Genomic DNA, 12,150 nt, shown 5'->3' with positions numbered 1-12,150 from the left:
TCAAAATGAATAGCTCTATCTGACTGTTTGATTCTCCATGACCAGAGAGGCTCTGTCTCACTTGGGCCCAAGTAGACAAAATATATTTCCTACAGAACTATTGAGTTTTAAGTTGTAATGTAGTTTTGGAGTTAATAGACTCCACTTAGCACAGTGTGGTAAAACAATACCACACAATTGCCACAATGTACACCCAAGTGGCAGGGCTGCTTGTGCCATAGCATGAACCTACTGCTAGACCCTTTCCTTCTTCACCCCTTGCCCGCCAAACTGACAGCCTTCCTTGGCTTTCAGTAAATGAGTCTGGGCAATATTATTCAAGTTCTCTCCACAGACCCTGAAAAAGTCTAATGGGTGATGTGCTTTCTCCTTACTGGTGGGAATTGAGAGATCAAAAAATTTGTCTTTTACTATGGAGTGGATGTCCTAGGAGATCCTTGACTAAGGACTCTTAAAAATTTCCATTGATGAGGGAGACCACCTTCTGGAACTCATGTTTCTTATCAAATCTTCCAGTGTATTTGTCACTTTTTGAGCACCTGGCTTGGTTAACATAATGTCTTCAATATTGTTGACCAATATGTCATTCTGCAAAACATCTGACTACTACTACTTTCTTGAATTACATTTTGAGAGAGTGTAGGAGCCAAGAACAAGACCAGAAATATATATTTCTTGCCTTTCCCATATAAAATGAACTACTTGTGGTTCTTATTTTAATAAGTATGGAAAAGAGTACATTTACCAGATCAGTAGCAATATACCATGCACCTAAAGTTGTGTTCATAAACTCTCACAAAGATATCTGGATTATAGCTGCAATTGAGCCCATTATTTGGTTGGGATATAACCCTGGTTTTTATTTAAAATGAAGCCCTACATCAGCCCCCTGCTCAGTGGGGAGCCTGCTTTTCCCTTTTCCCCTTGCTCATGCTCTCTCTTTCTCTCTCTCAAATAAATAAAATCTTAAAAACAAAAACAAAAAACAGCAACAAAGTGAAGGTTTGTTTAACCAACCTCCAAATATGTCCATTCTTTTCAGGTGCCTTGAAAATGACCACTGTCAACCCAGTGTGACTTAGACCTCAGCTTAGACTGCATTCTTTTTAAAAATATTTTATTTACTTATTTGACAGACAGAGATCACAAGTAGGCAGAGAGAGAGGGGAAAGCAGGCTCCCTGGTGAGCAGAGAGCCCGATGCGGGGCTCGATCACAGGATCCTGGGATCATACCTGAGCCTAAGGCAGAGGCTCTAACCCACTGAGCCACCCAGGCGCCCCTTAGACTCCATTTTTTACTTGGACTCCATATTCCTCCACTCTGACAAGGTTTCTATGATGAGGTCTTATATTTTCAGCTATTGATGGCAGCTCAGATTCTGTGTCTGTGTTCCTCAAAATCTCTGGGAGATCCTGACCTCTAATATTATGGGTATATTAGTATAAATCTGTGTGACACTATGGAGAAGGAAGAAATTATTATGTATATACCTGCTATGTTTATGCAGGTCCTTCCCTCCCTATTAGTCAATGAATTCTGAAAGCTTGTTCATGTCTGGAACCTGGGAAAGGGATCATGACTATTGGAGCAGCGGTCTTCAGGCTCCTGATGACCAATCATTGATTTATTAATGGTATATAAATGGATCAATAACCTAGTTGACTACCCATCTACCTTGCCACAAGGAATGCATCATTCTGTTACAATTTTTATAGCCCCTTTCAAGTGAGGCCCTTCTGATTTCTACTCTGACCTACTGTTCAAAACAATAATTGCACCTATCTTGCTTCCTATTATTAAGTACCACCAAGTGACTTATATAATTTTGAAATCCTAACATTCCCACTATAATTAGAAAGCTGGGTCTATAACCATATCACCTAGTCTAACCCTTGCTTATACAAAATGAGCACCATTGAGTCTTTTAAAAATATGAGTGCTTCTTTTTTATCAGAACATTTCTTATTGCTTTGGGAAATGTAGCACATTCATGGACCTATCTCAAAACAGTTGCCCAAGAAGATCTTTGGTCACTATATAGTATATTCATTCCATCATGTCCAATTCTTTAAGAATTTGTATTCCCTTTCCATTGTTTTTAACAATTTTTCTGGCACCTGTATCTTATTTAAGGTGAGTCATTGAATTTTCCAAATGTGCAAGAAGCAACAAGAAGCGTATTTATTAGTATCATCTTCAGGCTCCTTTTCAGTATTTTAAATACTATATCTCTGAAATGATATTAGCATTCATATTTAAATTTCTATCATTTTCCTTTATCCAGCATCCTTAGATCCAGACTCATATGCGCTCTACTGGTTGCTGCTGATACGTGTTGGATGGGTCCTGTAGCCCCTTCAGCAAATAACCACCTTCTCTCTTAGAAGGTTCAATATTTTTCTGGCTGGATGATTGTAACTTGATCCTAATTATTAGTCTGGTGGCCAAAAGGAAAAGTGACAGTAAATCTTAGGAGGGCAGAAGAGGTACATATATTCTTGGAAAACAAGGTCCTCTGTATTATTTTTAAACAAGTGGAGGAAGCTCTAGCCTTTTACAAGATGGATGAACTATTTCCAGAGCCCCAGACAAGAATATAAGGACTAATGATTTTCAGGTGCATTGCTTCAAATATCCCCATTGAAAGTATCATGGTCCCACTCCTTCCCAATCTATGTCCTAACTTCAGCATAGCAGACAGGCCAGGTTTAAAAATTCATTATTTTCTGGAACTGATCCTTAGCTTTTTTGCCCCTTAGCTGCAGAGCAAAGAGTCTTCATAAAATCTTCAAGGAGCCCTTCCATGTTCACATCTAGTCTTGTACTGGTGACCCAACGCTTGGGTGTGTGTGTGTGTGTGTGTGTTTTCACATCAGTGACTCCTTCAATCTTTTGGGTTAAAATATTCATCAGTGACTCCTTTGTATGCATACGTACTATTTTCTTCAGAGCTCTCTAACAACTCTAATGTTATACTTATCAGTGCATCTCCATCCTCCAGGATTCCATCCTAGTTCACAGCTCATGAACTTACTAACATTGCATTACAAACTTATGCTATGGGCAATCAGTGCTCCACTGAAATGTGTGATGATATCCTCATTAACAGACAGCCAGTGAGTGACACAGAGCCAACATCCTACCTTTGAGTCTATTCCTAGGATCACTCCTGGTACCTACTATCATGAATCTCATTCAATGGAAAATAGACTCAGGGGCTCTGATATTTGTATGTGTGTGTGTGGTAGGGGTGCTTACTGGGATGTGATCCCAATAATAACATCTATCAGACATGCAGCATGCAGAACCAGGTAGAAGGAGTGGTTGAATTGAGGTATAGGTGCAAAAATGGCCACAACTGATCCCTTGGAAAGTACTAGACCTGGCCCTTTAGAGGTTCTAATAAAGTCAAGGGACACAGTACCCATACCATAAACAGTTGTTACAAGCAGAATTTTTGAGGCCACTTTCTGACAATGTAAGCTATTCCTGCAGAGGGACTCAGCCATGAGCCACCGGCAACTGACATTCTGGGCAGCTGAAGAAATGAATGCCTTGGTCCTGAAGATTAATGGAGGTGGCCTACAATAACGTCCATTACATTTTTTTGATAATAGTAGCAAAAAATAAATCAATAAGGGGAATAAGGAGAAAGTTCATTGATTTCTGATAAAGATGTTTAAGAACTGTCAGTTCTGTCTTTCAGAAAGGAACAAAACTGCTAAACTTTCCTCCTTGTTCTGTTAATTAGAAGCACAGTACAAAATGTGGGTTTGGCATAGAGGAAAATAAGATCTTAGGCAGTAGTTTGAAGTAAATAATGTCATCAAGGACTTTGGGGCTTCGGTCTAAGGAAGGAAGAAAAAAATGAGAATATGGTAGAGTTTCTTCTCATTAGGGCAAGGGTAAATTTGCCAGAGATAATGTGGTATGAGAGAAAACAGGATGGGTGAATTTACTTACAGTCACAGCTGATCAATATTATGACTAATACAGTTTACAGAATACATTTTATAAAACAAGGAGTATATCCTTGGAATTTGGAAGATAAAACTCAGGTTAAGAGAGGTTACATTATGTAACCATGGTCACTCAGCAAGTAAAAGCTAACCTAAGTAACTTCATTCTTTTGGATTAAAATATGCACATGTGAGTGTGTGTATATATAATAATAAAAATATACTTATTTTTGTACTATACTTCTTAGTATAGAATGAAACATCTTGAAGTTTGAACCCAGGGTTTGAACCTTATGAACCTTATGAAAACAAGGATAAAGAAGGCAGGAGATTGAATCTCAGACCAGAGGCACATGTCAAAATGAGTCATGGAAAGGGACAGGGTTGAGCAGATTGAGTTTGTTTAATTTAATGGCCCCAATGTTCCAAATGTGGCTGCAAATGGTGAGAGGATATTGGGATAAAGAATTATTGAATTGAAGCTATATAGAGAAACCTCTCAAAGATTTCTGAAATTAGAGATTTTTTTTTTTGTCCAAGCCTATCCCTTATCACAAGATCTTTGGCAAATATTTCTGTTTATGAGCTGAAATAAATTTAAACAGGAAACTACAATTTTCTTTGTGATTACAGAGCAGTAATTTCAAGACTGTTTTCCTTGGGAATCCGGTTGGTAATTACTAAAACTCCAAAGCTAATTATGTTGTTATGCTAGTGGGACTGTAGCTATGGATGAGAAGTCTTTTCCATTAACAGGCTCGATTTGTAGGCACTAGTAATTCTATGTTCCCCCTATAATCTTCCTCTCCTTCCTTCTACTCTTTAGTGGTGGAGGGCAGCAATAATTCAACGGATATGTCCCTTTGGAGAGGAAGATATAAATATTTATCAGAACAGAAAATAATTTTGTTTTTTTAAGGAGCAAGCAATTGAGCAATGATTTAAAAGATTCTGAAGACACAAAGATGCTATATTTTAAAATGGCAAACTGGTTTCCAAGAGGACTAAGACCTCTTAAACAAGACATAGTTAAATAGATTAAATAAGTGGTATTAAATAAATAATCATAGACAACACTGTTGTGAAGAACTATTATATCTGACATCCCACATGAGTAGGATGCTGTTTCTATAAGCTGTTAAGTATGTAGTGAGGTGTGAGGTCTCAAATATACAAGAATATAAATATACTTGGACAGACAGCGTATCTAAAACATCCCACACTGAAACAAAGACAGCTGTGTATTTTAACAATACCACATTTAGGTAAACAAAACAGCAAATTTGTTTAAATAGAATGTCACAAATTCAAACAAAAAAGCATTTACTTGAATGAGTTATTAAATTATTAAGCTTTTTTTTTTTTTTTAAAGTAGCTCTCCTCTAAGACATGAAGGAGAAATTAAATACACCCAAGGCAACAAAGAAAGGAACAAAGAATGTAAATGGCCAAATGTCAAAATGTGCCAAATCAAAGCTGACACAGCAAAAGCTTTATTGCTATATTCTGTATCCTCATGGAAACAGGATACAGTCATATCTTTTGGAAAATGAGAATAAGATCTAAACTTGCCTCCAGGGGATACTTGTTTTGTCACCTCGGACAAGGTTACCGATGTTGCACTATTTCTTAGTTTCTTTGTTTTTTTTTTCCCATTTAAAATGGGGTGCCTGGGTGGCTTAGTGGGTTAAGCCTCTGCCTTCAGCTCAGGTCATGATCCCAGGGTCCTGGGATCAAGCCCCATATCGGGCTCTCTGCTCAGCAGGGGGGCCTGCTTCTCTCTCTTGCTGCTTGCTGCTCTGCCTACTTGTGATCTCTCTCTCTCTCTCTCTTATTTATTTAATAAATAAATAAACAAAAACCTTTAAAATAGGACCAAATATTCTATCATGCTGGTGATGGGGCAAAGACAGTACTTTATATCATACTTAGAAATAATCACAATCCAGTAATATTAAAAAAAAATGATTTGATTTGTAACATTTCTAAATCTCTGATAATACTGAAATTTGCAGCAAAATTATCCTAAATTGTGTTTAATTTGAACATGACTGTAACATATATTTAGGTGGGCAGTGTCATGCTATAGAAACTCTGAATTCTTTGCTCATAAGGACTTATGAAAGACATTAGTTTTAATCTTGTATTTGCTATGTACCAACCTGCTTGATTTTGCATAAAATATTTCAGTTCTTAATACTTCAGTTCTTAACCTCTCTGAATTTCAGTAGTTTCACCTGTGAATTAAGGATAATGGCACCAATGTCACCGAATTGTGAAGAATCAAACAACATAAGCAAGGTACCCACCACAAGCAGAAAGAACTTAATACATTTTCTGTAACTTCCATAGGCAATTCAAAAGGAATTAATATCAATTAAATATCAAAGTTATTCAAATATTTTCTTAAAACTAAAGGTAAACTGTAATCATCACTGTCCTAGATTTTAAAAATTTTCTTTCCCTAACCACTACCCCTACAACTACCCCTAACAGCAGCAAGAACTAATTGGCATTGATATTGGCTCTTTCTGAATGGGATCTTGCTTTTACGTTGCAAAATAAAATTGCTTAAGGAGAAAACAATCATCTCAGGTAGTCTTAGTTGATATTATCCTGCAAATTAATTATTCTAATGAGAAAGTAACTTATTGTTTTACATAGTAGGTCCTTAACAAAAACATGTTAATTACCTGATTAACCCAGCCAAGCAAAATATAATCTAACTGGCTGGATTCAAAGCACATTTGTTTGTTGTGAGAAATCAGAATTTGAAATGTATTCATTAGCACGCTGACATTTGAGTTTACAGCAATTATATATCTTATTGATATGGCACTGATGGTTAGAGTTTCTTTATGACCTAGCAAAATTTTGGGAAGAGATTAAAATAGTAAGAGAAAAGCAAAAGGCAATCCAACCCCCGCCCCCACCACCACTACCAAGGTTCCTGTAAGTCTACTTTAACATATAAAAATTTTTTTGGAAACTTCCTTTATCTCTACAACCCAAGATACATGTTGGCAATCATCCCCCAAACATATGCTCACTGATATACATCTGAAGGGTCTCATGGCTCAGGTTTTGTGAAACAGTAATAAATGACACTTTCCCAACAATAGCTAGCCCCTCAAGGTCCTGGAAACCTTGCTTCCAAATTCCTTAGAGACTTAACACTATTCCTAACCTACTCCTAACTTGGAAGAATGTAATGGGTCACTCTTCATGACCCCAGTGTAACTCTTCTGCCCAAGGGTCTTGTCCCGTGCTTTAATAAAATCACCTTTTTGCACCAAAGACATCTCAAGAATTCTTTCTTGGTTGTCAGCGTCAAATCCTAACATCTCTCCTACATCAGTTAATGGATTTCTTTTTATCAGAATTACATACCTAACACTGCCTTCTAAATTAAAGTTCTCTATTACTCTGAAATTAAAGCTCTGAGTAAGCCTTACTACATAATCATGACTTGCTTTCTATGAACTATGCAAATTAGGAAAAATGGCTAAGATAAATTTATTATCTAGGAGTTTGTATTCATTGCTGTATTTTTCTTTTGACTCTAAGTTTAATTTCAAAATAAAGGTTATTAAGAATAGTCATGTTAGCAGAAAAATTAAGAGAATTATGATTTGTGAAGTATCAAGAATGACTAAAAAATCTTGTTTAGGCTTTAAAGTAAGATATAATTCCCCTTCTTATTGGTTTGTTAATGTGTGTGTCAAATGGGAAATGAAGAAATAAAATTGCTGAATTATGAAATCATCTTGCTTCAGGTTGAATAAAGGTAGAATCTGATTTCTCTGGCATTAGAGAAAATTTTTCTTGGTTCTCTAGCATCAGCGTTAGGGTCCAACCCCTGCAGTGTGAGATGAGTGGGGAGAGAGGAGTTGGGCAAGAAAAGAAAATTGTCTCCCTTGAATCAGTGAAATTTTAAGTTGTTTCTATACTTTCTGGAGAACACAAGAGTTCAAAGATTCCTGAAACGTTCCTACTACCGAAGATTATTGACTGAATCTCCCTGTGTTATAGAAAATTTACATTTTCTCTAGCAGGCTCTTTTTCTTCCCTTTCAGCTTTTGTTTCTCTGATGGTCTGCCCTATGCACACAAAACTGAGGTTCCCACTTTCTGGAAAAGTCCTTTTGGATAGGACTTCAGTTAGCTCCAGGCTACCTCCTTCTTTACTACACCTAGTCCATAGGAAAAAACATGCATATTCCTTGTGCTAACACATTCTGGGAGCTCTGGCTTATCCCAGTAGAGATATCTCTACCATTCAGCCACAAGCTACTTTAGATTCCCAGGTTATGAGTCAGGCACCGGTATACAATTTCTGTATATCTAAGAAATGCTTAGGAAGTTTTCTTACTGGTCCATCTGAAGCTCACTTCATCACACTCTTACCATGGCAATAATTCACCGTAAGTCTCTCATCCCTTTTATGTCTTTAATTGGACTAAGAAGTCTAAGAGTTGAGACATTGACTAGAAATAATTTCCTTTGTAAATTATACATATAGAGTTCTCACTCTGAAATTTCATGTATCTCTCTATGTTGGTGTCTTGGTCAAAATACCAGTATTAATATCTCATTTTATGTAATTTGGTATGGATTAGTGATTTTGCATTACCTGGAACACGAGCATTCTAACTTAAGGTGGTGAAATTCTTACTGCTAACATTTGATCTTTTAGAATGATTTCATCTTGTTGAATGAGCATGTTTTATGGAAACTATGAAAACGTTGTTGGGTAGGAGGTTTATAGCAAGGAAACAAACTTGACATTAAGGAGTCAGAAATTAAGATTCAGGGAATTGGGTGAAATCAGACTTTTATGCTGCTCCTGAGAGGAAGGACAGGGCAATATTTAAGAGTAGAAACTCTATAGAATTAACATATTTTCTACTCAGGCATTTATTAGTCATATCATTTAGGACTAAGTCTCACTGTTCTCATTAATAACAATTATGTAATAATAGAACCTACTTCACAAACAACACAATATATTATACTGAGAATTTTAGCTAATTTTATTCAATGTGTGTGTGTGTGTGTGTGTGTGTGTATGTGAGCACATGTGTGTATAGTCTCTTCTTACGTACACATAATGCATCTGAAATAATACACACTGTTGTTTCCTGGCTGTCCAATGATGTAATTTATATCATTAAAATATGTGAAACCGCTGTACTCACAACTCAATTGGCAACAATCTAATGCTCACAGTGTCTATAGAATCTGAATATGGACACCCCCCAAATGTAAATGTTTACTTATATAAATATATAGCTCTGGGCCTGAATGAATGTGATTAAAACAACCCCCTTTTTTCTCTTTTTGAGAAAATACTAGGAATAATTTCATATTTTATATTTTTATGAAAAATATTTTGAAGCTTGCCATATAATTGGTAAATAACTCTACCTCCACTGAGAATCATTTAATGCTACAATCATGATTAATATCATTATGTCTCAATATACAAATGCAATGATAGAAAGAATAGTTCTAAACAAACTTTAGTAAAAAGATAATTGGCAGTAACCACTCCAGTACAAAGTCAAACACCCAAGTTAACAGATACGTGAATACTGAAGAAAAGTTAATGGGCATACTTTTGTTGGAAATGAAACACAAACTTATTATGGTATTTGTTATAAATACATCATGCCTGGGAAGGGAGGCGGCCAATTAGAAAATTTTACTCCTTTTGCATGTATGAGCAACCGCTATGAATTTTTCAAGTTGGAAAAAGCTATAGAGGAATATAAAAGAATGATATTCAGAAAAGATATAAAGGCTGATTTCACAATGTTAATGCAACTAATATTTGTTTTAAGAATTGTAGTAAGAATGAATACCACTGAAAGACTCATTATACATAATATGCACTATATATTTAAGTAAATACATGTGTGTATGATTATGTGTCTCTGTGTTTGTTTATGTAGGGTCTAAACATAGCTTGGACTTTAGTACACATAAGAATATAAAAGCTACTCCAATTCTTTTCTTCCTTTTTCTTTTCCTCCCTTCTTACTTAAGTCCTTTAAAGTCTTGCCAAGTTTATCTGCCCTAAAAAACTCTTTCCTGAGAACTAGAGTCCACATTAAGTGTAGTAGTCCAAAGATAAGAAGGGTTTCAAAGTTACCATTAAAAATATGGCTCCATCACTTGTTATCTGGGTGACATCAAAATAACCTCTATAAGCCTCAGTCTCTTGATCAATAAACAGAAACAAAATTACATGCTTATTTTTTGAATGATAATTACATGAGAAATATATGGAAAGTCCATGGATCAATCCCTGGGACATAAAAAGATTTCAGTAAGTGATAATTTTTATTGTTGGTCCTAGACCTAAAAAATCACCTCAGTGCAAAATTGTTCTTAGCCTTAGTTTTGTTTTCTCTCATCTGATTCATAAAACTTTCTACATATCTTTTAATTTTTCCTAAGGATAAACACACCAGTTGGCACAGAGATCTCAATTTGGTAAAATAAAGCCAAATAATTTTGAAGACACAGAGATTTTTTATTCTGTTTCTCTCATTTTCATAAAGTATGGTGAGGTAGATTTAAGTGACTTGCTTATAATCACCAATATTTTTGATAGACCAAAAATAATATTCCAGGTTTTCTGTCCCTTGATCATTACTATTTCTACTCTTTTTTTTTTTAAATCTTATTTATTTATTTGTTTGAGAGAGAGAGAGAGAATGAGCCAGGGGAGAGGCAGAAAAGCAGACTCCCTGCTGAGCAGGGAGCCCGATGTGGGGCTCCATGTGGGCTCAATCCCAGGACTCTGGGATCATGACCTAAGCTGAAGGCAGATGCTTAACAACTGAGCCACCCAGGCACCCACTATTTCTACTCTTATGCATAATTTTATATCAAATATAAATATGTAAAAAGAAAGATACATTATATATGTATTTTTATGGTTATAATTTAAGTTATAAAATACTTTCTCACAAATATATCTGCCTCAAAGAAATTAAAACATATCTTAATTACATTTTGCATTTATTCTAGAAATTTAAGACTATTTGTCTACTTCACATCCAGACCTTCTTTGACTATATCCAGGACAGGAGAATCAGGTGATTCCACATGTAAGACAGTTTCCTTTGCCATCATTACTCATCTACTGCCTTCTTACTCTCTGTGAGATGGAAGGTTGATCTGGTTATAGGAAAGTGAGAAATACGCCATCTGTTCAGTTTTCTTTTCCAAGCGAAGGTAGAATCTTTTTTTTCCTCTTTCCTCCAGTTTTAGCTATCACTAATTTTCACTCATTGTCTGTTTTTAAGCACCTAATTCTGCACATATCCAGGAGCTAAGTAAGATATCTGCTCTTTCAAAAAATTGTTGGAAATTTTGAGTGACTAATATTGTAAAAATTTACTCATCTAATGTTAATTAATTCATGATTTATTCTTATATGAAAAAATATATGGATTTCAGAATTTGAAATCTGTAGAAAACCTCATTTGAAAATCATTTACATGTTGGAAGTTAACAAATGTAAGAGTTACTATATTTATGGATTTTCTTGACACTTCCAGGTCTCTGTCCTTTATTCCAAAAAGAAATAACTATACAATCTATTTTGATCATGATAACCAGTCATTGAATATACTTTGACAAACATACATTCATGCAGCAATTATGCTTTCCTGAAGAAATAAATGCAAAACGTAAATGGATTAAAAATAACTGAGAACAACAACATAAAAATCTATTAAGTGAACTGAACACTTGTTCATTCCTTTGACCTCTCCTTTTACATATCATCTTTTTTCCCTCAATTCCAAAGGGAAAATGTGATGACTGGCCAAAAGTTGTCAGAATGGATAATGGTAGAATGATCTAGAGTTCAACAGTCCTGGATTCAAAACAATCTTCAAACAAACAAGAATAAATCTACATAAGCCTCTTAAATGTACTGAGTCTCAGTTTCTGGATTTGTAAAAAGGAGCTAATAATACCTATTTCATGGAACTGTCGCATAGATGAAATAATTGGTATATGCTTCTGAACACAATTTCTAGAACACAATATATTGTCAATAAAGATTAGTTTTTGGGGCACCTGGGTGGCTCAGTCGTTAAGTGTTTGCCTTCAGCTCAGGTCAAGATCCAAGGGTCCTGGGATCGAGCCCCTCATTGGGTTCTCTGCTCAGGG

This window comes from Lontra canadensis, unplaced genomic scaffold, assembly GCF_010015895.1.
Source record: "Lontra canadensis isolate GAN:19392208 unplaced genomic scaffold, GSC_riverotter_1.0 scaffold61, whole genome shotgun sequence".
NCBI classification, from domain to species: Eukaryota; Metazoa; Chordata; class Mammalia; order Carnivora; family Mustelidae; genus Lontra; species Lontra canadensis.
This window is presented reverse-complemented; position numbering follows the sequence as displayed.